The sequence below is a fragment of the Mustela erminea genome, chromosome 4 (assembly GCF_009829155.1).
Source record: "Mustela erminea isolate mMusErm1 chromosome 4, mMusErm1.Pri, whole genome shotgun sequence".
Taxonomy (NCBI): Eukaryota; Metazoa; Chordata; class Mammalia; order Carnivora; family Mustelidae; genus Mustela; species Mustela erminea.
In genome coordinates this window covers 39,970,929-39,996,853 of record NC_045617.1, presented here as the reverse complement: position 1 = coordinate 39,996,853, position 25,925 = coordinate 39,970,929, and the positions used below count along the sequence as shown (strand labels likewise).

At 36.0% G+C, this 25,925-nt stretch overlaps 1 pseudogene; it reads right to left on the bottom strand.

Annotated features, from left to right (window-relative positions):
- The window catches only part of LOC116589315, a 124,473-nt pseudogene extending 108,718 nt beyond the window's left edge, over nt 1-15,755 (bottom strand).
- Nucleotides 15,756-25,925: the final 10,170 nt, after the last annotated feature.

The window sequence follows — 25,925 nt, the reverse complement described above, 5'->3', positions numbered from 1 at the left end:
AAAAAGTAGTAGTAGGAAGAATACAGAACTAGATATCAAGGGTGCTGTGGTGTAGTCACCATTCACAGAAATTCGCTGAGTGACCTTAAGAAAATCTTTTACTATTTTAGAACTTCGGCTTTCTCATCTCTGATGTTCATTCTGACATCAACATAATGGTTTAAATAATATCTTTCCATCTGCCCCTCTCTCCATCCCATCACCCATTCATCTCATCATCCCTCCATCCATCTTTTTATTCAATCAACAAGTACTTCTTGAGTACTTATGTTGCCAGAACCAAGCCAATTTCTGGGAATACAGTGATGGATGAAATGCATTCTCTTCTCTCAAATTTGTTAGTCTAACGGGGAAGACAGACAAGTAAAAAGTACACAGACTTTCTCTATTCCCTGTTCTACATGACAATCCTTTAAATATTTGAGGAAGGCTGACATTTCTCACTTTTTCTCTCCTGGTTTCATATTTCAAGATTAAATATACTCAATTTCTTTATTCCACATATAACACAGGCTCCAGACTTTTTCTTTTTGTAAATTAATGTTCTGTGGTGGTTTCTAATTTCTTTTTAAAAACAATTCAGAACTAAATAAGATAGATACTTTAATACCAGTTGATTAGGAAGCAGACAACAATCAGACTTTACCCATGCTGGAGCTTCACACTGATTTAATCTGGATCAAGATGTGATGTTACAAATTACATTGGTGTCTCAGATTACATTTGTCTCCCATTTTCTCCAGTTGAGTCACTCCACCACATTCTCTGAACTCTTACTGTAGAGCACTGTATTGAGCAAGGTTAGCATATACCTTTTAGTCAAACCCAGAGGACATAATATTGACACAAGGGCCACAATACTAAGAAAGCAGCAACAGAAAAACCTATTAATTTTGCACTAGGCCCTCTGTGAACTTTATCTCCTTTAATCACTATAACAACTTTGAAATATTCACCATTTCATAACTGGGGCTACTGGGTCTTGGAGGTTAAATGACTTGCTCAAGTTCACACAGTTGGTAGGAGGAGCCAAAATGTATCCCCAAATCTCATTTATTCTAAAGACTTGACTCATAACCCCTACACTTAAGTCCCTCTCTCAGAGCTCTCTGTTCAATTAAAGAACAGTGGACTGCTTGGTGGATTTTCTGTTGCGCTGCTCAGATATTTTATAGTTCCCACGTAAGGGAGATGTTAGTGGCAGATTCAGGCCAGGCCTTGTCAGAATTATACCTTGATGGAGACATTGTAGTCCTGGGTCTAAGCCTCAGCTTTTCCTTTCTGAGATCTCACTTTTATTATTTTGATGGTATGATCAAGCTTTGCAGGATAGAACTCTCTAACAAAATACAAAAGAGAATGATTTATAAGCCACAGTGCCCACTTACCATGGGAAATAAAACATTTTTAAAATCAGGAGCATTTCTTCAGCAGGTACTCCGTTTCTGTGGGGGTCAGCCACTCAGAAGGACAAATAATAATTCAGAAGGTTGCTTGGTGAGCATAGAATTTACAGCAAAGAGATTAGGTTTTGCCCAAGGGAAGTCTCCTCAGGCTAATATAACTTGGAGTTAATCCTTCTTTGCCCTACGGTTATTTCTGCCTAAATTACTGGAATCCATCTTCTAGAATCACAACATAATTTTCTTTGGTCACTTAGACTCAGACACACTGACAGTCTCCCAGTTCTTTTTAGGCACTATTTTTCTTTTGGAAATATCTATTATCAAAAACATCCCTTGTGACATTCTTCATGTTATAACATTCTAAATTACTGTTTGTCTTTATTAGTTTACACTGTAGTTTTTCTATTCCTTAATGAGGTTTGTGTTGGACCTTGTATTGGATGTAGGGGTTGAGTCATCCATTTCACAGCAAGCAGGAGGTTTGGGGCACTGACCTCAACTAGAAGGATGAGCCCTAATTAGTCTAAGAAAATCACAGTAAAGCCTTACTCCCAAGCTAGTGTCTGTTTTAGATGCCAGACTTAAATATGCGTGTCATTTCCTCAGCTAGAGGGATTGGTCCAAGAATTTGTGCATACTCCAATTTGGGCAAATGGGATATGAAGGGATATTTGAGGGAGGGACACTTCTGGAAAAGACGCGCCCTCATTTCAGAGGGAACCATAGAAAGAGTAAGGGTGTAAGGTCAGAATGGTTGTACTTACTTTTCTGCCAATATTAGGGTGAAGTCCCCATGGAGGAGAGAAGAACCTAGAGCAATGCAGGGGTATGTGGCTAGAGTCATTGTATTAAGTCAAGGCCCAAGGCTAGCCCACTTCCAGACTTTTGTTTATGTGAGCAAGAAAGTTCCCTCTTTGGGGGAGCCAGTTTGGTTTAGGACTTTTTATACATGCCGCTGGAAGCATACTCATTGAATGATGAATTTCTGAAATCCATTTCCTATTCACAAACCACCAAGAAAAGTTCTGCAGATGACCAAACCAATTTTTTATATATAATTTTTTGATACTTGCAGCTTAGGAAGTGAGATATTTTAAATAATCATTAGATTATGGGGTCCAATTTACCTTTTTTTGGCAATTAATATAGTTATTAATCCAGTCATAGGTCACAGACATATTGGCATAGCCATTTCCCTGAGCTCAAGGCAAGAACTCTTTTGCAAGTATGCCCATATATCAGTCAAATAATCATTCCTCAGAAAAATCACAGTAATCTCCAGGTCTGTTCTAGACCCCCTCCTTGGCATTAAGAGCTTCTTTGTTTAGCACTGATCCCACAGACATCATCAGAAGGTATTACCACCTCTGGATTCCCAGATGATTCACATTTAGTTGCCTGTTATTTAGGATCTAGAATCATAATACTTTTTAAAGTGCTAGTTCCTAATGAAATTAAGAGGTTATGACAGAATGTGAATCAATGTACTGTATCCTTCATAGAAACAATAAAAATATCTGCTGAATTAAAGACTATAATTTATGACCTAATTATCTTACCTTCTGGCATGAACTCCCTATCTTGTTATGGACCAGCAACAAACTATAATTTGACATCTTATCTGTAGACACACCCCCTTTGAATAGCACTGAATATGATTCTAAACAAACCACTCACTCATTCACTCATTCATTTAATAAAGATTTACTAAACTAATATGTGGAAGAAACTGAAGGCTAATCTTGGGAGTTATTGATGAAAACTTCTGCCTTACTCTTCATATTCAACCAGTCATCATGCCTTTCTCTACATTCCTGCTGCCATTGACTTGATTCAGGTTTCCATTACTTTTTGAAGTGTTGCCATCACCCTGCTTTCAGTCTTGCCCTTTCCGGGCCACAATGTGCTGTTAAAATATATATTTCTGTGCTCAAGGTGCTTCTTTAGCTTCTGTGTCAATGAAACCTGCTGTGTTGGATTCTTTGCTGAATACATCACAAATAGATGTTAGTGCCTTATACTGCAAATCTTCTTGGTTAATGAGCCTTCTACCATGCTTTCTTGAGATAAATGTGTCTACAATTTGTATAGTTTCCTCTGTGGCCTCTATTTATGCCATCTGTATTTTGGAAAATATTTTTTGACTCAGTATGGTTGACAAATGATGTATAAATGATAATGCTAGACCTGTGGCAAAGGGTTAAGGGAAGAATGTCCTGTTGGATATTATAATGCAAAGTCTGTGAGAGGTTAGTCATCTTCAGGAAGTGATTCAGGAAAGAGAGGCTATAAATGGGTGAGAGGCATGTTCTTTGAGATCAGGAAGGGCATCATAGCTATCAACCTGAAAGAACTATTTAGAGATCATATGAATGAGAGTGGAGAGAAACCATAGCTGGACGAAAATAATGACTCTACATGATTTGATGAGAAAGGATGTACAACAGTCCTTGGAGGATTCAAAGATCTCATGTCTTGGGAAAAGATGCACTAATGACCCCTAAGTGCTAACTGCAGTTTGGCTTAATATCCACCTATGCATCCCTGTGCTGCAGGATTATTTTTTTAATTGCACATGTATAATATTAGTATTCTCTCTGTTTCTTAGATATGGAAGATCTGAAATTTTATTTTATAATGCTATTATTTCACATAAACCTCACTAAAATTCATCATATTCTTTTTAGCTTATTTCTGGCAATGCTGTTAAGCACACTTTGTTTTTGTGATAATTTTTGGAGTCATCATTGTGCACATTAATTATATTGTATTATTCTCTAATGTGGTGATATCTTTGATATGAAATTAAGTTAGGTGGTACTGTTTTACACCTGTATAAACCTCTCATGTGAGCATAGCCTAGAATATTTTAGATAAACAAGAGTAATGAAATGAGACTGGTGCTACCAGGTACTTTAATGCATCCTAAAGCTATAATAGTCAACAATGTTTTTATGGTATTGAAACAAATAAGTAGTTTAGAAATTTATTTTTACATATAATTAATTAATGCATAATAAATATAGAATTTCAAACCAGTTGAGAAAATAGATTATTAAAAATGACGTTGGGACAATTATCTAATCATTAAGACCAAAGAATAATTGTTTAGCTTCTACTTCACATGATTAATCCCAGATGGATAAAGGAAGTCACAGAAAATGTAGTAGAAATTAGTATTTATATAATCTTGAAATGGGGAAAAGTTTTGAAGCAAGATATTTAAACCTTAAGATTGATAATTTATCTACATAAAAATTTTAAAACTTCTGAATTTTAAACATACTCCAAACACATAAATTAAAAGAAGAATAGATGGTTAGTATAAAAAAAATAGAACAGAATATAACAAACATTGGTGAATGTATGAAGAAATTAGAGCCTTTGTGGATGTTGCAGCTGCTATGCAAAACAGTATGGCAGTCGCCCCCCCCCCCAAGTTAAAAATAGAATTACCATATGATCCTGCAATTGTTCTGGCATATATCCAAAAGAATTGAAAGCAAGGATTTATAGAGATATATGTATACATAGTAGCATTACTCACAATATCCAAGGGGAAGAAGCAACCCAAGTATCCATTGACAGATGAATGGATAAAGTATGGTATATATTTTGGAATATCATTTATCCTTAAAATGGAAGGAAATTCTGACACATGCTATAATATGGATGAACACTGAGGACACTATGTATGTAGGTGAAATAAACCAGTTATGAAAGCACAATTCTGTATATAATATGAGATAGCCAGAGTAGTCAAATTCATAGGGACAGAAAATAGAATGGTTGCCAGGGTGTGTGTGGGAATGTGGGAAATGGGGGAATTACTGTTTAAAAGACAAAGTTTCAGTTTTGTAAGATGAAAGAGTTCTAGAGGTAGATGGTGCTGATGGTTGCACAACAGTATGACTATGCTTAATGTCACCAAATTGTACCCTTAAAAATTGTTAAGATGGTAAATTTTATGTTATGTGTATTTTATAAAAATTAATAATAATTATTATTATTACTATAATAAAGAATGGTGATGCTTACCAATTTTATTCCTACTCTTCTTTCCTTCTATTAGCTCAATGACTTTAAACAAGTTTGTCAAACTCTTAGTGTTAAGCTTTTTTCATCATATGGTTATTTTGAGGACTCGAGATAATTCCTGTAAAGTGATTTTTACAGTGCATGCAACATGGTAGCTGCTCAAAAACTGGCTGCTGCCTACTATTTTGTTGAAAGCCAAATGATAAACACATATTTTAGATTTATAGATTTGATATGTAAAGAATTTTTTTAACAGATCAGTGAGAAAATAAAACCCCTAGAGTTTATGAGCAAAGGTCATATTAGGCATTTCTGATTTCCAGGCTATTTTAAGTGATTAGGGACTTTATGAAGAATAAATAAGAGAGTGTCACAGAAATGCAAGAATATGAAAATAGCACAAGATCAGTGGAAGATCCAAGGTAGTTCTAGGGATTCTAGATTCTCCATTTATCTTCTCTTATTTAATTTATGTCTCATTTTGTCTCATCTAATAAATGACTGCTTCACTGTTTCACCCATTTTATCAACGTCCAGCTTTTGCTCACTCTTGGTTTGTGCTTCCTAATATCTTTGATTTCTTTATGACCCTAGTTTGCTTTTAGCTGCTCATTGATCTTAGAACATTTTAAAGCTTTATTTCCTATAGCTAATAGCCCAATTTTCTTCATTTATTCAAATCAAATTATTGGAAATAAAATCTGTTTAGAACTTTGTTTATGTTAAGAATCTTACTGGACCTTTCTTTGTTTCTGGCAAATCTTTTCATACCAGGTCATCTTGAAGCTTCCTGCTAGCTGACTTTTGGTTGCATTTATCTTACATGATCAGCAATAGTCCAATCAACTGTGGTCTGGTTGGTCCATTTCTATGTGAAACAAAACAGGATCATCCAGGCTGCCTCTACTGAATGGGCCATTTGTATTTTTTTTTTTTTTTATTTCCAGCATAACAGTATTCATTATTTTTGCACCACACCCCGTGCTCCATGCAATCCGTGCCCTCTATAATACCCACCACCTGGTACCCCAACCTCCCACCCCCCGTCCCTTCAAAACCCTCAGATTGTTTTTCAGAGTCCATAGTCTCTCATGGTTCACCTCCCCTTCCAATTTCCCCCAACTCGAATTTGTTTTTTTATCAGTCGGTTCTGTAATAACCAGATTTTTGGATTTTTCTGGTTGAACTTTGACTCCTCCTTTAGAGTTTATGTCTGCTTTAATTAGTTTTCTCCCTAACTGTTTCCATCACCTTGTTCACAAACTGCTAATTTGTTATCCAACATTCTGTCTGTAAATCAGAACAGGACAGAAGTGCAGTGGAACATAAGACAACTAAACTAACAAACTTGATTTACCATGATTTATAGAAGAGAGTAAGTCAATGAACTCGCTTTGGAGTGTTTTTCATTTATTTATTTATTATTTATTTATTTATTTAAATAAGCACATGATATTGGTACAGAGGCTTTTGAATTACTTCACGTTTGTTCTGGGTACTGACAAAATGAAGTGGCTAAAGTCTATTAGATTCAGTGTAAGTTTCTCGTACATTTGAGCAGAAGTGACATCTTTATTTACAGTGTATCATATTCCTTTATGTGCTATTTTCTTTCCCATAGTGCCTTTGCTAGGAATGGTTTCCTTTTCAGTAAAAAAATATGCCAAATTTTTTGTTATCTTTTGGTTAAGGAAGGAGGTACTCTTTTCAGGGAAAACACTTAAAAGTAATATAAAACTCTACAGTGTCAGAGTAAGATGATCTTTTTATGCAAATACTACCTTAAAGTTTTTAACCATCTGTTCTTAATTGTGCTTGCAGATTATTCTCATATTCTAAGAGACAAATTGTGAATTCTTAGGTATGTATCTAAGAGAGCTCAAGAAAGTAGGGATCAACATCATATGTTTTAAAAGAAATAGTCAAAGGAGAATTTTTTCCTGCATTTGTTCATGAAAGGTGGAACTTAGTGAAAAATACATAAGTTTTATATTTCAGTGGTGGAAACGAAGGTGAACTATCTTGATTCTGTTTGGGGACGCACATATATGCATATCATGTAATAAGGCAAAACTGCCTCCATAGCAATAAACTATTTCTATTTTTTTCTTGTTTGTTATGAATTAGGCCTTGTTGTTTTCCAGGACCTTCAGAGATTGTAAAGGAAGATAACACAAAGACAGATAAACATATCCTCTATTCAACCTGTATGTGGGGAAGTCAATATATTTTTAATGTAAAAAATTGGTAGTAGCTTGGTAATGAAGACACTATAGCTTGCAAAGTAAGACCCTTGGAAAATGCTCAGAATGAATCTTGAACCTTGGAATACTGGTACCAAGTGGGTAAGATGCTGAGACATCAAAGTCAACAAAATTTCTGGATCACACATCAAGTGCAGCATACTGAAAAGGATGTAATACTGGTGCTTGTTTTGGGGATTGTGACTTATACATAGTCTGATAGATATAGAGATCGACAAAGATATCAACAATGTCATATTTTGTTAAGATTGTTGGTTTGACTGCAGAGAAACAGCATAGTAAACCTCGTCCAAGTGAGAATTTGTTCTGCTGCTTTTTTCTTTCTTCCAACTCAGCAAAATCACATGAAAACCATAAAGTTGGACAGGACCTTGGAAATCAAACACCCACATTTGAGAAATTAAGAAATGGGGGCTCAGAGAGGTTAAACCATTTGCTGTAGGTAACCCAGCTAGAGAATGGTTAAATCAGGATGGGTTACCAGACTTGTAAGTACAATTTTCATTTAAACATATTACACAGAACTTTCACCCTGTTGTGCTTGCAAAAACAGTAACTCATTTCACACTTCACTAGTAAAATAACTCTTTTGAAGTTTGTTACTATTTATTGAGACTTAAAATGGTTGTTTCTATTGGGCAGCCTTGATAGTTCTCATAGAAAACTTATGACGGAATCTTTTCCTTGTATGTTTTTAAAAGTTGATCAGATGTTATTAATGGACATATTGTGGGACCAGTATCTTGCTTTATGTCAGAGTGAGGGGATGAAAAGTGGTTGTGTATTTGCCATGTGTTGGTAATGACTCCAGAATGGAAGCTAAAACATCAGGATTATGGTCCCACCTCTGTATTAATTTACTGTGTTCTGAGTCTTAATTTCCTCATCTGACCAAAGAAGTCTTCTGTTAAATAATCTCTAAAGTCCCTATAAACTGAAATATCATAATATTCTAAACCATGAAAAAGAAAAATTTTAGTCTATACTTCTTATAGGACTATTATGGGCTAAAGATTTGAAAAAGTCTAAGTCTACTTTGTTATTATTTTTTTAAAAGATTTTATGTATTTGATTTTTTTTAAATTATTTTTTTATTTTTTATAAACATATATTTTTATGTATTTGAGAGAGAGAGAATGAGAGAGAGAGCAAGCACGAGAGTGTGAAGGGTCAGAGGGAGAAGCAGACTCCCCACCAAGCAGGGAGCCCAATGTGGGACTCTATTTAGGGACTCCAGGATCATGACCTGAGCCAAAAGCAGTTGCCCAACCAACCGAGCCACCCAGGCGCCCCTCTAAGTCTACTTTGTAAGAGTTCTCTAAACAATTGTCCAACTCTTAATTTCATACTGGATTTAGGATTTTCTTACTCACAAAATTGTTAACTTGAACTGTCAAGCAGTAAGAAGTGAGTACATCTATCTAAATATGTATTACAACCACACTGAACTCCCTATGGCACTAATGAAAGTGCGGAAACTCCCATGCTTATTGGCCTTTGTACCTGCTGTTTTCTCTGTTTACCAACCCTTCTACCTTATCTTGGTTCTAGCCTAGCAAACTCCTACTCATCCTTTAGGATCCAACTCAAATGTCACCTCCTCAAGGAGGCTCCCATAACTATCTCACTTGTCAGTCAAACCAATGTTTATTGTTTACCTACTGTGTGCAAAGAATTCTGTCAGTAGCTAAGGAGAGTCACAACCCTAGCTCTTATACCTTAATAAGGAAGATTGAAATCAAGTAAATCACTGTAAATAAATAATAATTACAACAATGCAAAATGGTGTGAGAGAAAAACAGCAAGTGCTCTTAGAGTGTCTATTGGAGGAAATTAAACTCAGGCAGAATTAGTGGCTCTCTTCTCTGGGTTCAGACAGCATTTTATTACATGTCTCTACTGTGACACTAGTTCCACTGCATTCTTACCAGTATTATAAGTAAATTTTCTATCTCTTCTACATCTGTATTGTCAAATATGGTAGCCACTAGCCACATGTGACAGTTTAAATTTAAAGTAATAAAAATAAAATACAATAAAAATTCATTTCCTCAGTCACAGTAACCACATTTCAAGTGCTCAGTAGACACATTTGCTAGTGGCTGCCATATTGAACATTGTATCATCACAGAAAGTTCTGTTGAACAGTGCTGCTCTAGACTGAATTCCTCAATTTCAAATATTGTGTTTCAGTCATCTTCATATCCTTAGGGCCTGAAACAGTTATTTATATAGCAGAAGCTCAATATTGGCTGATTGATTGATTCATTTATTTATTCAAAAATATTTGTGTATGTGCCTATTATGTGCTAGGTACAATTCTAGGTGCTGAGGGTAAAGCAGTGAAAAAATATTTTCTGCTTTCATGGAGCTTATATTTTAGTGGGGTTGAGGGGAATTGGACAATCAACAAATCAAGTCAATATATAATCTGTCAGATAGTGATGGGTACTATGGAGAAAAATGAAACAGGTTAAGTTACATATCAAGTAGCAGGACAAGGGTTGAGAGGAGAATGGGATGCTTTTTTTTACATAAGGTGGGCAAGAAAGGCCTCACTGGGGGAATGAGTCATGGGGAGGGAGCAGCAAACAGTGTCCCTGAAGCAGCAGTGTGACTTGTTCCAGGAAGACTTGTATTCCTAGAGCTGAGTGAGTACTGTAAAGCATCATAGACATGATAGTGGACAGCAGAGGAGGGAGCAGGGCTTCTGTTACTCCAAGTGAGATAGGAGATTGGGAATTGTTGAGCAGAGGAGTGAAGGGGTCAGACTTATGTTTTCAGTGTGATGGGTCTGGCTGCTATTGGAGAATAGACTGAAGGGATGGTTAGAAGCTCTAAGGCAAGAGAGAATAGTAGCTTGAATGGATGGTGATCATGAAGGTGGTGAGTAGTGAACACATTTTGAATGTACGGCAGGCAGGATATGCTGATAGATTGGTTGGGAAGTGTGAGGGAAAGAGAGGAGTCAAGGATGACTCCAAGCATTTTGGCTTGAGCAAGTAGAAGAATGGATTTTGCATTTACTGAAGTGAAGAAGATGGTGGAAATTATAGATTGGGTAGGAAAATCAGGAATTTGATTTTGGACATACTAAGTTGAAACATCTATTGGGCATGAGTAATGTATTAGTGTCTGAGATCCAGGTGAAGGTATAAATGCTTATTGATTGAATAATTGAATGAGTGAATATGACATTATTATCTTAAAATAGCAATTCTGAATGTGAACCTGCAGGGCTTAGACATGGGGTCTAATTTGCATACAAACAAGAGAAAATTCAAAGAGGAGACCTTACAATGTGAACAGACTCTGGATGTGTGACCCAATAAATAAGATCAATTAATTCATCCCTGTGATTATTATTTGAAAAGGGATTTCAGGATTTTAAATCTAAAATTTCCTTTGATTCAGATGATGGGACAGGATGTATTAGTTTTCTATAGTTGCTGTAACAGATGACTACAAAGTTAGTAGTTATAATAACACAAATTTATTATTTACAGATATGGAGGTCAGAAATTTAAAATGAGTCTCAGGCTAAAATCAAGCTGTATGCAAGGCTGTGTTCCTTTTTAGAGGTAATACACTGAGCTCACTTGAATAATCCAGAATAATCTCCCCATCTCAAGATAGATGATTACTAATCTTAATTCTATCTGGAACCTTAATTCCCCCTTGCCATGTAACATAATTTATTCACAAATTCTAGGGATTAGTATGTGGATACCTTGGAAAAGGGGATGGTCTTGAGTTTGTTTTTTCTTTTACTATCAAAAGATCAATATACAATATTAAAAGTGATTGAGAGGATATCTAGAGGATAAATAAACTCCAATTAGACATCCTCTCAAATGCTTTTATTATTGTATATTGATCTTTTGACACTAAAAGCCAAAGAAGGCTGAGAAAAGCTAAGCAAACAACAACTTGAACAGGAGTTCACATTTATATAAAATTGTGCACATGTTCTCTTTTCAGTCAATTTAAGAATATTTATAGCATATGTAAAAACAAACTGAGACCTAAGAATATTGTGCTGGAGGGTATATACGTGTGTGTGTGTGTGTGTGTATTTGTGTAATTGTTACATATAAACTTAATTATTAGCTATAAATCTTATATAAAATCATATTAGATGAATCCTAGAGTTTGTTTTATGCTACTATTAGGATTTATTTTTTGACTTTTATGTATACTTTAGATTTACAAAGCCCTTGTTTTCTGAACTTATGTTTGTAAAACGCAAATGCCCTTATGGATCACAGGGTAGAACATTGGAAGTTGAGGTTACGCTGGAATCCTGGAGTAACTATTATATTCAGTTGGTCTATGAAATGTCAGATCTTATTCTGAAAGGTCTCCTACTCATTCTTATGGCTGCCTTTTCAGCGCAGGCCAGGACAACTGTTAACAGTTTCCTAATTGGCATGACTCAGGTGAATCTGAAGGCAGAGTGCAGTGGGTTAAGAGAGGGTTCTGGAATCACGTTATCAGAGTGAAGTCTTATTTTGACTACCTTACTAGATAGATGACTGTAGACAAGTACATCACTTCTGTAAACCTCAGTTTTCTTTCATATACAATGGGGATACTACTGATTTCATGGAACTATTTTGGGGTTTATATTAAACTGAGAGTTAATGAACTTGACCAAGAAAACCAGTTGTGAACTTAGTGGTTCTCAGATCCAAGTCTACCTCCTGTCTTGATTTTTTAATAATGGAACTGGACCCTTTGCCAGGTGATTCAATGGTATGTTTTGTTAATAGAGGGTGCTGGAGGGGTCCTGCAAGGCATAGTGGAGGGGATGAGGCTTTTCTTCCCAGTTTTGAACTCTTTTTTTTTTTTTTTTTCATCTCCTAAGGCCCAGCTATCAATGTTGTGTGGAAGACCCCATAGAGTTTACCCTCCACCGAGTTTCTCTGGCACCTTGAAGTGCAGTTTTCTATATACCATCTTAGATTTGCCCATACCCTACCAGGCAGTTTTCATTGGAACAGCTCTGGCCTATGGTATCTCAGCAAATGTTCCTGGCATCTCAGTGGACAGCTTCCTGGGAAAGAGCTCTGACCAATGTTATCCCAGAAATCCCTAATACCCAGCAGGCTCTAATTACACCCTCTCCAAGGCCGAGGTATAAATCTCAGCTTTGATGGGGTGAGGTAAGAATAGTTGAGGTCCTTTCCCAAACTTGCTTCTACCTTAAGTACCTCCCTCAACTCTAGAGGTAATAGCTCTTCTCTATTTTTGCTATTTGTGTATTCTTTACAATCTTCTTTTATCCTGTTTTGTTGTTAGCTGCCTTTACTAATTAATAATTATTTATATAAAATTGTCTCCATTCAAATTACTGATATGGTTTCTGTTTCCAGAGTAGACCCTGAATGATAAATTAACAGAGAAAAATAAGGATAAAATAAGCATCCCAAGAATATGAGATAAATAAATAATCTGAAAGTGATTTAAATGAACAAAGTATTAAAAGAAGTAATAAAAACCATAAAGAAATAGTAGGGCTCTATGAAAAAAGAATATGATATGCAGATTAAAAAATATGTTTCAAAATTATAAAAATGTAATAATTAATTAAGACTTGAATGGTTGGATCAAATATCTGGTTAGGTTCTTATTAAGAGATAATCAAAGACTTTAAAGGTAGCCCTGTGGCATTGTCTAGGTTAACAAAGAGATAGGAAATGAAATATTAAAAAGAAAGTACAATAGAATAGCTGCAACTGAATTATATGATCCAACATACATCTAATAGGAATTCTTTTTCTTTTTTTTTTCTATGTCATCTACATGTATTTCTATAGACCTAGAAGTATGTCATCTATAAATATAGAGATTTTATATATTTCCAGAAAGAAAATAGAAAGAATGGGAGAAGAGAAGAGACAATATTTGAATAGAGACCAGCTGAGGAGGTCCTCACAAGCTTAATATGACATGGAAGATAAATAAGAGGTATGGGGAAAGGAAAAATAAGAAACCAAAGTGCCATTGTCACAGATGATATGATTATATACATATGAAATTTAAGAGATTCTACTTACAAATTAGAAGTAATCAGAGAGTCCATCAAGGATATTGTCTACAAATCTGTATATAAGAATTAATAGCATTTGAATACATCAGAGAAAACTGGTTTAGAAATGTAATTTTAAAACATCCTATGGGGTTCCTGGGTGTTTTAGTCAGTTAAGCATCCGACTCTTGATTTCAACTCAGGTGTTGATCAGAGGACTGAAGTTCAAGTTCTGCACTGGACTCTATGCTGGGCATGGAGCCTACTGAAAGTCAAATAAATAAATAAATAATAAAACACTGTATTCTTTTAGCCACAAAACTATAAAATATGTGAAATTAAATTTAACACTAAATGACTTTGTAGAAAAATTTAAAAAACATACTTGAAGAATATATATGAAGATTTAAATAAATGGAGAATAATACCATGTTTTTGGTCAGGAAGTCTCAATATTTTAAAATTTTGCTTCTCCCCAAAATAGTCTAGCAAAACAAAACCTAGTTCAACCTAAATCTTAAATTTTCTCAGAACTTGCAAAGCTGTTTCAAACATTTCTATGGATGAATTAAAGGGACAAAAAAAAAAAACAAAACTAAAAGAAAACATTGGAAGAAGATTAAAGAGAATGAACTAACTCTATCATTTATTAAGAGTTGTTATAAATGATACAGTAATTAAAACATGTTGTACTGGCAGAAGGATATACAAATATATCAGTGTAAATAGAACAGAAAGCCTAGAAATAGCCATGTATGTATATGAAAAATTAACACATGGAAGAAGTGGCTTTCAAGTCAATGGTGAGAGATAAAATAATAGATGATGGTGAGACAACTGATGAAGCATATGGGACAATTGATAAAGCATATGGGAAAAATAAATTTGTAAGCTTACCTCCCACCATACACAAAATAAATCCTAAATATATTAAAAACAAGGACAAATTGAAACGTGTAAAAAAAAAGTAACAAAAATAACTATGATGTTGGAAGTTCGGAAAAGAGCTCTTCCACAAGACTCAAGAAGCACAAAGCTTAAAAATGTTGATAACTTTAGCTATTTAAAATAAAGAAGATCTGTACAAAAAAGCCATAAAATAAAATAGATAAGCCCCTTACTCAGTGAAATATTTTCAATCCAAGCCACCAATAAAGAATTGGGAAGCAAAACATATATTAAAGTTAAAAGGAAATGGGACAACATTTTATGAAAGTAGATTACTAAAACTTAAAAACTGGTCATATGATATTTTACTAATAATATCAGAACATAAGAACTTTCAAAAACTGCTGGTCTTAGGATACATTGGTACAGCTGCTTTGTTTTTGTTTTATGTTGTTTTTACATTTCGATTTTTTTTCTTTAAAAGGAGTGAGTTGTGTAACAAGTTTAAAAGCTTTATAGAGAAGAAGAAAACTGCTAGAACCAACTAATTCATCATCATCTTCTTCATCTTCATCTTCCTTGTCTTCCTCCTCTTCTTTTTCTTGCTTTTTTCAGCCTTGACAACTCCCTTTTTTGCCACATCAGACTTTCCTTTAGCTGGATATGCAACAATATCCTATACATATTTTTTCTTTAGCTTGGCAGCCTTCTTTTCATAAGGCTGTTTGCCATATACAGCAGTGTTACTTCACTCTCCCAATTTCTTTGCAATGTCACCAACGGATAGGCCAGGATGTTCTCTGATTTTTGGGTGATGCTCAGCACAAAACAAGGAAGAGGCCAAAGGAGGCCTCCAGTGCACTGGGATCCCTGAACATCTGTTTTGTTTCCCCCTTAGCGGGGATATAAGTTTTCTTTTCCTCTTTCTCTTCTTGTCCACCTTGCCATGTCTTCCAATTTTCATTTTTCTTAGCAGACATGGTCTTCCACCTTTCTGAGCACTTCTTAGAAAATTCTGAGAAGTTGACTGAAGCCTCTGGGTGCTTCTTTGTGTTCTCAGCAAGTTTGCACAAAGGATGCACATGAGGACATTTTACCTCTTGGCTTCTTCAGATTTTCTCTGCCCATGTTTAATTATTTTCCTCCGTGAAGCACAGAGTCACCCAATGCCTGTCTGAGTCTCGCTTGCCCCGATGCTGACTCTATGGAGCTCAAAGCATTGCAGTGACCATGTCTGGTGTATCTACTTTGAAGAGTACTTTAATAAGGTCTATGGACTTGAAAGTGTGTATACACGTGACTAACATAGTTTAAAAAAAAGTGTGTATACCTACAAGATAGTGATTCTACTTTTAGGTTACATATTGTGGTTGAACTCTCAAATGAAAAGGTGTACTCAAAACTGTCAGTGCAGCCTTGTATTAGCAGAAATTGGAAACAACATAATTGTTCAAGAATAAAGAAATGAATAAAACAATTTAATAGAACACTGAAAATTAAAGAAAATGGACTGGGAGGGTACATGTCAGCATCTGTGATTCTCCTAGTGAGGTGAGGAATGGTATCTCTAACACCTTATTTGTATCTTTATTTATTTGTATCTACTACATTATTTTATACATGTCTGAGGCAAATATTGCTAAATATTGGGGTGCCTGTGTAGCTCAGTTGGTTAAGGGTCTGCCTTGGCTCAGGTCATGATCCTGGGGTCCTAGGATTGACCCTGCATCAGGGTCTCTCCTTGGTGGGGAGCCTGCTTCTTCCTTTCCTTCTGTTACTCCCCCTGCTTATACTTGTGCTCTCTCTCTCTGTCAAATAAATTAAAAAAAAATAAAAATATAAAAGTTCAAATATTGCCAAATATCAACATTTATTAAATTGAGGGGAAGGGTACTTGATGTTTTGTTATACCTTTGAACAGCACAGTTTTAAACTGTGTGGGTCCACCTTTATGAAGATTTTTTTCTTTTTAAGATTTTATTTATTGGAGAGACAGAGACAGAGATAATGAGAAAGGGCTGGAGCAGGAAGGAGAGGGAGAGCAGACTAGTCATTGAGCTGGGAGCCCCAGAGGGATCTTCATCCCAGGACCCTGGGATCACTACCTGAGCTGAAGGCAATCACTTAACGAACTGAACCACCCAGGCATCCCGTTTTTTTTTTTTTTCCAATAAATATAGCACTGTGTGTATTTTCTCTACCTTATGATTTTCTTAGTAACATTTTCTTTTCTCTAGCTTACTTTATTGTAAGAATACAGTATATAAAATATATAACATGTAAAATATGTAAAAATCAACTATTTATGTTATCAGTAAGGCTTCTGGTCAAGAGTAGGTTAAAGTAGTTAGGTTTTGCAGGAGTCAAAAGCTATATATGGATTTTTGTGCAGGGGTTGGTACTCTTAACCAAATTTCAAGGGTCAACTGTATTATTATCTGTACTTTTCTGTATATTTGAAATACTTCATAGTTAAAACTAACATACTTATTTAAACGAAGGCAATAGTACAAATGTTAAGGTATTTACCTATTCCTAATTTTGACTCACTATATATCTTCCTCATCTTCCTCCTTTATCTTGTATTTTTCCCTTACTTCCTCTATGATCTTCTGTTTTGTTTCTTAAATTCCACATATGAGTGAGATCATATGATAATTGTCTTTCTCTGATTGACTTATTTCACTTAGCCGAATATCCTCTATTCCATCCACATTGTTGCAAATAGCAAGATTTCAGGTTTTTTTTTTTGATGGCTGAGTAGTATTCCATTGTATGTTTCTAGATCCAGATCTAGATCTAGGTACCACATCTTCTTATCCATTCATCTGTCAATGGACATCGTCACTCCTTCCATAGTTTGCTACTGTGGACATTGTTGCTATAAACATTGGGGTCTAAGTACCCCTTCAGATCCATTTGTATCTTTGGGGTAAATACCCAGTAGTGCTGGGCCATAGGGTAGCTCTATTTTCAACTATCTGAGGAACCTCCACACTGTTTTCCAGAATGGCTGCATCAGCTTGTATTCCCACCAACAGTGTAAGAGTGTTCCCCTTTTCTGTATTCTCGCCAACATCTGTCATTTCCTGATTTGTTCATTTTAGCTGTTTGACTGGTGTGAGGTGATATCTCGTTGTGGTTTTTGATTTGTATTTCGTGACGCCAAGTGATGTTGAGCAATTTTTTTCTGCTGGCCATTTAGATGTCTTCTTTGGAGAAATGTCTATTCATGTCTTCTATCAAGGTCTTGATTGGATTAGTTGTTCTTTGGGTGTTGAGTTTAATAATTACTTTATAGATTTTGGATACTAGCCCTTTATCTGATATGTCATTTGTGAATATCTTCTCCCATACTGTCAGTTGTCTTTTGGTTTTGTTGACTGTTTCCTTTGCTCTGACTGTTTCTGTATACTCTCTGTGTTCCTTTCAGGTCTATGTATTTCTGGGCTCTCTCTTCACTTAAAGGATCCCCTTTAGTATTTCTTGCAGGGCTGGTTTACTGATCACATATTCTTATAGTTTCTGTTTGTCCTGGCAGCTTTTTCTCTCTCCTATTTTGAATGACAGCCTTGCTGGATAAAGTATTCTTTGCTGCATATTTTTCTCATGTAGCACCCTGAATATATCATGCTAGTCCTTTCTGGCTAACCAGGTCTCTGTGGATAGGTCTTCTGCCAGTCCAATGTTTCTACCCTTGTTTGTTACACAACTCTTGTCTTGAACTGCTTTCAGAATTTTCTCTGGGTCTCTGAGATTTGTAGGCTTCACTATTATATATCAAGGGGTTGACCAATTTTTATTGATTTTGAGGGGTGTTCTCTGTGCCTCCTGGACTTGAATGGCTGTTTCCTTCCCCAGATTTTGGAAGTTCTCAGCTATAATATGCTCCAATATGCTTTTTGCCTCCCACCCTTGTTCTGTCTCTTTCCTCTTCTTTTGGGATCCCAGTTATTCTAATATTGTTTTGGTTTATGGTATTAGTTATCTCTCTAATTCTCCCCTTGTGATTCAGTAGTTGTTTATTTCTATTTTTCTCAGCTTCTTTATTCTCCAGCATTTTGTCTTCTGTATCACAGATACTCTTCTGCCTCATTTCTCCTAGCAGTTTGAGACTCTATTTTTTATTGCATCTCATTAATAGCTTTTCTGATTTCGACTTGATTAGATTTTAGTTCTTTTATTCTTTTATTTCTCGAGAAAGGGATTCTCTAGTGTCTTCTATGTTCTTTTCAAGCCCAGATAGTATGTTTATAATCATTTTTCTGACCTCTTCCTTATGCCCTTACTGATTAGGTCCCTGACTCTCAGTACTGCCTCTTGTTCTCTTTTTTGAGATTCGTTTTTCCATCTTGTCATTCTGTCCAGAGAAGAATAGATGAATGAAAGAAAAAAATACTAAAATAGCAACAAAGACCCCAGAGAAATATATACTGAGCAAATCAGAAAAGACTAAAAACAGAACAAAAAAAGAATTAAAAAAGAGAGAATATAATCAGACAGGTGAACAGAACACCAATACAGTGGATCCCATGTGCATTTTGGTCCATTTGTTAGAAAACTAGATCTCAAAATTGTAAAGGTAGAAAAACTTATATATGTACTAAAATAAAATTAAATACAATGAAAGGATAGAATGTAAATTTCAAAATGAAAATTAAAAGACCAAAAAAAAAAGTATAAATAGAACAGAGCAATATGCTATATCCTGGCTATATTTTGGTCTGTTAGAAGAAACTATATCCCAAAATTGTAAAGAAGGAAAAGCTTCTATGTATACAAAAATAAAATTAAATATGATGAAAGGATAGGATGTAACTGTAAAAATGAAAATTAAAAAAGACTAAAAAAATAGAGAATGTGATCAGACAGGTGAAGTGAACAGAGCAATACACTACATTCTGGGTGTATTTTTGTCTGTTTGTTAGAAGAAACTGCATTCAAAAATTGTAAAGAAAGAAAAACTTTATATATATAGTATATATATATAATTTTTCCATCTTATCATTCTGTCCAGAGAAGAAGAGATGAATGAGAGAACAAAATACTAAAATGGAAACAATGACCCCAGAGAAATATACATTAAACAAATCAGAAGAGACCCAAAACCAGAAAACCCCAAATATATATATGTAGAAATAAAAATAAAAAATAAATATAATAAAATATCTCTATCTAAAATATCTACATATAAAATTAACTATAGTGAAAGGATAGAATATAACTGCAAAAATGAAAATTAAAAAAGACTTAAAAAGTTGAGAAAATAAGAAACTGGTTGAAAAGGAAAGAGAAAAAAATTAAAATTGAAAGACTAGAGAATTGAGAGATTGGAGGCTGGATTGCTTTAAGTGGCTTTTATTTCCTGAAGTCTTTATTTTTTATGATTTTTAAAAAAATTCTATTTATTTATCTGACAGAGAGAGAGAGATCACAAGTAGGCAGAGAGGCAGGTGAGAGGGAAGGGGAAGGAGGATCCCTGCCAGGCAAAGAGCCCAATGGGGGGCTCAATCCCAGGACCCTGAGATCATGGCCTGAGCTGAAGGCAGAGGCTTAACCCACTGAGCCACCCAGGTGCCCCATCTGAAGGCTTTAGAGGATAAGAATGAAAATGGCATCCTCCCAGTCCCAGCCCTGGAGTCTAAAGCTCATATCACCCCATCCCCCTCTCCTCAGGGAATAGCAGTCAATCACCAGTCTCCCTGGTCTTCCTCCACACTATGTGCTCACCCAGCCTGTGACTGAGCTTTTCTTTCTCAGACATGCCTCTCAGCTTCAAGTCTCCAGACTCCTGCAATGCACACCCATACTGCTCCTCCAGGGGGAGGAAAGGGGAAGTCTCCCCATGGTTCTGCAGCTTGCTGGGCACTTGCTTTAGGCAGCAGTTGCTAAGCAAGGCTTCAGTTTACGGTTTATGGTAACAGGTAGCTGAAAGCCCACTTCTGGGCTCCCTGAATTGTAAGCAGCTTCCTGGATCTGATGCCTGGGAACTCTGTCACACTCAGGCACCCTTGTTCTTTCTGTGACCTCAGGGATCCTAAGGCCTCACTGTCCCCACCTAGGATTCCACCCCACCTCACCACCTGACTGGCTTTCAGGTAGGGACAACCCTCACCAGAATAGGCCTCTAAAAGTTATGATTTTGCTCTCTGCTGCTGTATCACTTTCAGGTAACCAGCTTAGGGAGGCTCCCTCACCCTCTTGGTTTATTTTCCCACATATCACCTTGGATTCATTTCTCTGTACCTCCTACCTTGCAGAAAGTAGTTGCTTTTCTATTTGTAGAATTGCAGCTCTTTTCCTAGACCTTAGTTGAGTTTGCAGGTATTCAGAATAGTTTGATACCTATCTAGCTGAATTTCTGGGACTAGACAAAACTAAAATCTCTTACTGCTCTGTATATTGGAAAAATGCAAAAAATTGTACATATTATAGAACATTTGGGTTTTTAACATCTTACTATCAAATATAATTGAATTAATTTTTAAGTTGAAATTTTTATTTAGAGAATAGTAAGCAGTGGTTAATTCAACTTTTATAAAACAACTATGTGTATAGAGTTGAAAAAGCAATAAACTTGAACAGAACTTGAGAACTTTGAAAAGAAGAAAAAATATTTTTCTGTATTTATAGGTATTTACAATTTAGAAACCACATTTCATATGTAAGGACTAGGTTTATAAAATTCTCATGGTAAGAGTTTCCTAAAGTTTTATTTTTTGGTTATGTGACTTAAATACAGGACAGGAAGAACAACAGTTAGTAGATGTGTCAAAGCTTATATATATGCATATGCATGTGTTCCTGTACCTATGCATATAAATAGATAGGTTTAATTTAAATGATACTAAAATATGAAATGCAGGCACATTGGATAAGAAGAGTAATGATATTATTGATAGTTTCTTTGAGTAATAACAGCAAATATCTAATTGTTTCTCCTTTATTTTTGGTTAGAAAAGAGAGGGAATTGGCTTCTCCTTCCCAAACCATGGTTCTTTACTCTCTTATCATTCAAACTCAAGTTTGAATTTAGTTGTACATTTATGGCTTTGAGGGATTTCGATGGCTAAGCATGGCTAATTGGCTCTGTTCAATGGTTTAGAACCCTTCAGAAGACACTTTCTTCAAGGAACTTTTGGTTGTAGAAAGTATGATCCTTAAGGAAGGCTGTGTTAGATAGCTTTTAGAGTATGCTGAAATGTTTTTAGAGTAATTTTTCCATCATTATTCCCCTAAAGCAACAACAAAAAGGAGAATAAAGGCAGGAGAGATCTGTGCCTTCTCAGAGATGGTGTTACGGTTCTTGATCATCTGATTGATGCTAGTCACAGACGTGGCCCAGCAATGCCCACATATTAGACTTGGAATTGTCATGGTTGCTGAAAATGTTTAGAGAAGGAAATTCTCAAAACATATTTAAAGGAACATAATGTAAAAGGAACTTATGGTCAGGGAGGGAGAACTCTAAGGATACCTGACTGCATTAAGCCACAGAATTATAGAATCCTATGTTATTAAAGCTGGAAGAAACCTTAGAAGTTTTCTAGTTTAACCTTTTCATTTTTCATCTATTGTAGAGATATTTAAAGCTGTGTCTAAAGGCACCATTGGCTCAATTCTTTTCTAATTTATTTTGACAGTCATAACAGTCAAACCAATTGTGTGTAAAAGAGACAGAGAAAATTTCAATGGGGTATTAACCTCTTGATACATTATTTTAAATATCAGTCATAAAAAAGCCAGAGTTTAGAAGCCCAGCTTATGGCTTATGTCATCTTGCATATTTTAAATGCACCATAGTTGAAATTTAATGCCAAATTGTCTAGTTATCACATACTGCCAAATATGCCTTAAGTAGACAAGGACTATGCTATTTATAACCTACAGAACACCATGAAAAACCTCATTTTCCTAAGGGTAAAGTGTGGAAGCTAGGATGAAAGAGAGAGTTTCACTTGGTTTATATGCTTTAAAATATTAAAAATAAGGAAACCTAAAGCAAGATCTGGCATCCAACATTTGATGAGTATTTATTTGACTGCATAAACTATCTCTCTGCATGAACTGTCTCATTCTGGTTAAAACATTTTTTCAAAGTGTTCTCAAAAATTGTCTTCCAAGTAGGTATGAGTAGTTCACAAAGTGGTGAAATTCACCAAGATAAATTTTTAAAAGTCCATGCAGTTTTTCGGGAGAAAAATGGAGAGACCCTCTGGAAGATATGTATATGAGGTAAAATAGGACTTGTAGGAAGCATAGAAATCCTTTCAGCCTTTTAGGTCATTGTGCCCTTTTTTTCTGGCAGAGAGCAAGATGGAATTTAATATCCAAGAATTTTATTAGGGGAGATAGCTATGAAAGAAAATAAGAGAGGGGTTTGGAAAAGGCCAAGAGAATCATTAGATCACAAGGCAAACTTGACTTTGAGTGAAAGAGAGCGAAAATGTTGGCAGAAACATCCTAGCCTGCTGTGCAGTGTTAGGAAGGTTCATCAAGGCCTTGAGCCCAAGTTGGTTGATAAAAGAGTCTTACACCTCCCAGGAACCAGGAACTCATCTGCCTGAGTAGCCCTGCTGCACATGTGGGAGGTACAGCCATGGGGTAAAGGCTCAGAAGGATTTCATAGAATGGCAGCTGAGGTCCTGGATCAATTTCACTAATAGGATGTCTGCATCATGAATTCTCATGGCTGCTACATCAAACCAAAATTATGGGCAAAATGATGAGACAGAGAGTTTAATCTGTATTCTCTGCACCTTTCTTTTTTCACCACATCTCATTTTCGTTATAGAGTTTTGCTTCTTCCCTATTCCTTTTAGACATTCAACTAAAGCCTTTGAATTATCTTCTACTCCTGGAAAATTGTTTGTTCCTAGAAAAGATCTGATATTCACAATAGGGCAAAATTCCATGTTCTTTAAATATTTTTCTTTTTTATCCCCTAAAAGAATAAAAAAAAAAAGATGTACTTCTAAATTCTTGGTTTGGAGTGCCTTATTAAAGCTTATAAATCAAGGGAAATTCTCTCATCCTAGCTTCTACACTTTATACTTAGGAAAGTGAGATTTTTCATGGTGCTCTTCGGTTATAAATAGCACAGTCTTTGTCTATTGAAGACATATTTGGAAGTATGTGATATCTAGACAATTTGACATTTTAAATTCCAAGAATGGTGCGTTGAAAATATGCAGGATAGGAGAGTATCCAAGATGGCCATGTGGGAAGACCCTGAACTCATCTCTTCTATTGATATACCAAATCCGTATTTATGGAACAATTCCTCCTGAAAAGGAACTGAGGGATGACTGAACAGCTTCTGCACAACGGAAGAGAGGGAGGCCACATAGAGAATGGAAAGAGAGACAGAAACAGGGTAAAAAAGGGAACCCCTACATCAAATGTTGCACACTGCAATGGGAAGGGATGTCACTGTGGGACTGTGAGAAGACTTGTCATCCTTGGGGCACAGTAAAACAAAAGCAAAAACAAAAACAAAAAAACTGCACAGTTTAAGAGAGCAACTAGAATGAATGTGAAGGCTTCAGCCTTAGAACTCTGCCGAATGGCAGGGGAACTGCTCAAACTCTCTCCTGATTGTTGGGGATGGTGAGTGTGTTGGTTTATGTTCCCCTTCCACCTTAATAGTGTGGATGGGAGCAGTTCTGGGAACACTAGTTATCCTATGCCTCATTGAGCTCCAAGACCTTAGCCCACACCAGCACAAGCCATCCCACCAAGGTGGCTTCAGTACAGAATACACTAGAACACTCCTGGTGAGCACCCACTACAGGTCTAGCCAACATGTCAAGGTGACACAGGTACAAAGCACCCTGGAACACTCCAGGCCTATACCACTGTGGCTCCAAATGACTCAACAGGCATCCCTGCATGGAGCTTCCCATTACCCTTGTGCCCATTTGCCTTGACTCTAGCTGCCTGCCAGAGTGCCCCTGTGTGGAGCACCCTGAGATATCCTGACTTTCACCCACTTCAGCTTCAGCTGTCTTGCTAAGGTGGGTGCCTTCTGTGTAGAGAGCCCTAGGACCACCCTGGTCCTTGCCCACTTTAGTTCTGGCCATCTCAGCAGGGAAGCTCCAACATGGAGTGCTCTGGAATCCCCTGCCCATGCCCCGCCACAGCTCCAGCCAGTCAGCCAAGTAACAGACACACAGTCTAGACAAGGGATGACCATACATGAGATCATTCCTTCAAGTTTAAGAGAAATAGCTGATCCACCCGATTCACAGAAAAACAAAAAGCAAAAAAAAAAAAAACCAAAAACCAGAAAGTCAAGAAAAATGAGACAGAAGAATATGTTCCAAACAAAAGAATAAGACAAAACCTCGGAAAAAGAACTAAATGAAACAGAGATAACCATTCTACGTGATAAAGAGTTTAAAGTGATGGTCATAAAGATGCTGACCGGACTGAAGAGCAGAATGGATGAACTCAGTGAGAACTTCAACGAAGAGATAGAAAATGTAAAAAGAATCAACCAGAGTTGAAGGATACAATAACTGAAATGAAAAATATACTAGAGTGAATCAACAGTAGATTAGACGATGCAGAACAACAGATCAGTCTGGAAGCTATCTGGAAGATACTGTAATGAAAAGCACCTAAGTTGAACAGCAAAAAGAAAAAAGCGTAGAAAATAATGAGGATAGTTTAAGGGATCTCTTGGACAATATCAAGCAAATAAACATTGATATTATAAGGACCTGGAAAGGAAAAGAGAGAGAAAGGAGCAGAAAACTTATTTAAGGAGATAATAGCTGAAAACTTTCCTAACCTGCTAAAGAAAACAGACATCCAGGCTCGGGAAGGACAGAGAGTTCCAAACAAGATGAAGCCAAGGAGGCCTATTCATAGTAATTAAAATGTCAAAGATTAAAAAGGGAGAATTTTAAAAGCAGCAAGAAAGAAGTAACTAATTTTGTGCAAGGAAATCCCATGAGGCTATCAGCTGATTTTTCAGCAGCATCCTTACAGGTCAGAGGGGATGGCATGATATATTCAAGGGGCTGAAAGGGAAAAAAACCTGCAACCATGAATAGTCTATCTAGCAAGGTTATCATTCAGAATTAAAGGAGAGAGAAAGCATTTCCCAGACAAACAAAAGTTAAAGGAGTTTGCCACCACTAATGGTACAGGGATTTCATTAAGTGGAAAAGAAAAGGCCATAATTAAAGCAAGAAAATTTATAAAAGAAAAAATTTCACAAGTAAAATCAAACATACAATAAAGGTGGTAGTACAATTGCTTATAGTGCTAGTATGAAGGTTAAAGGACAAA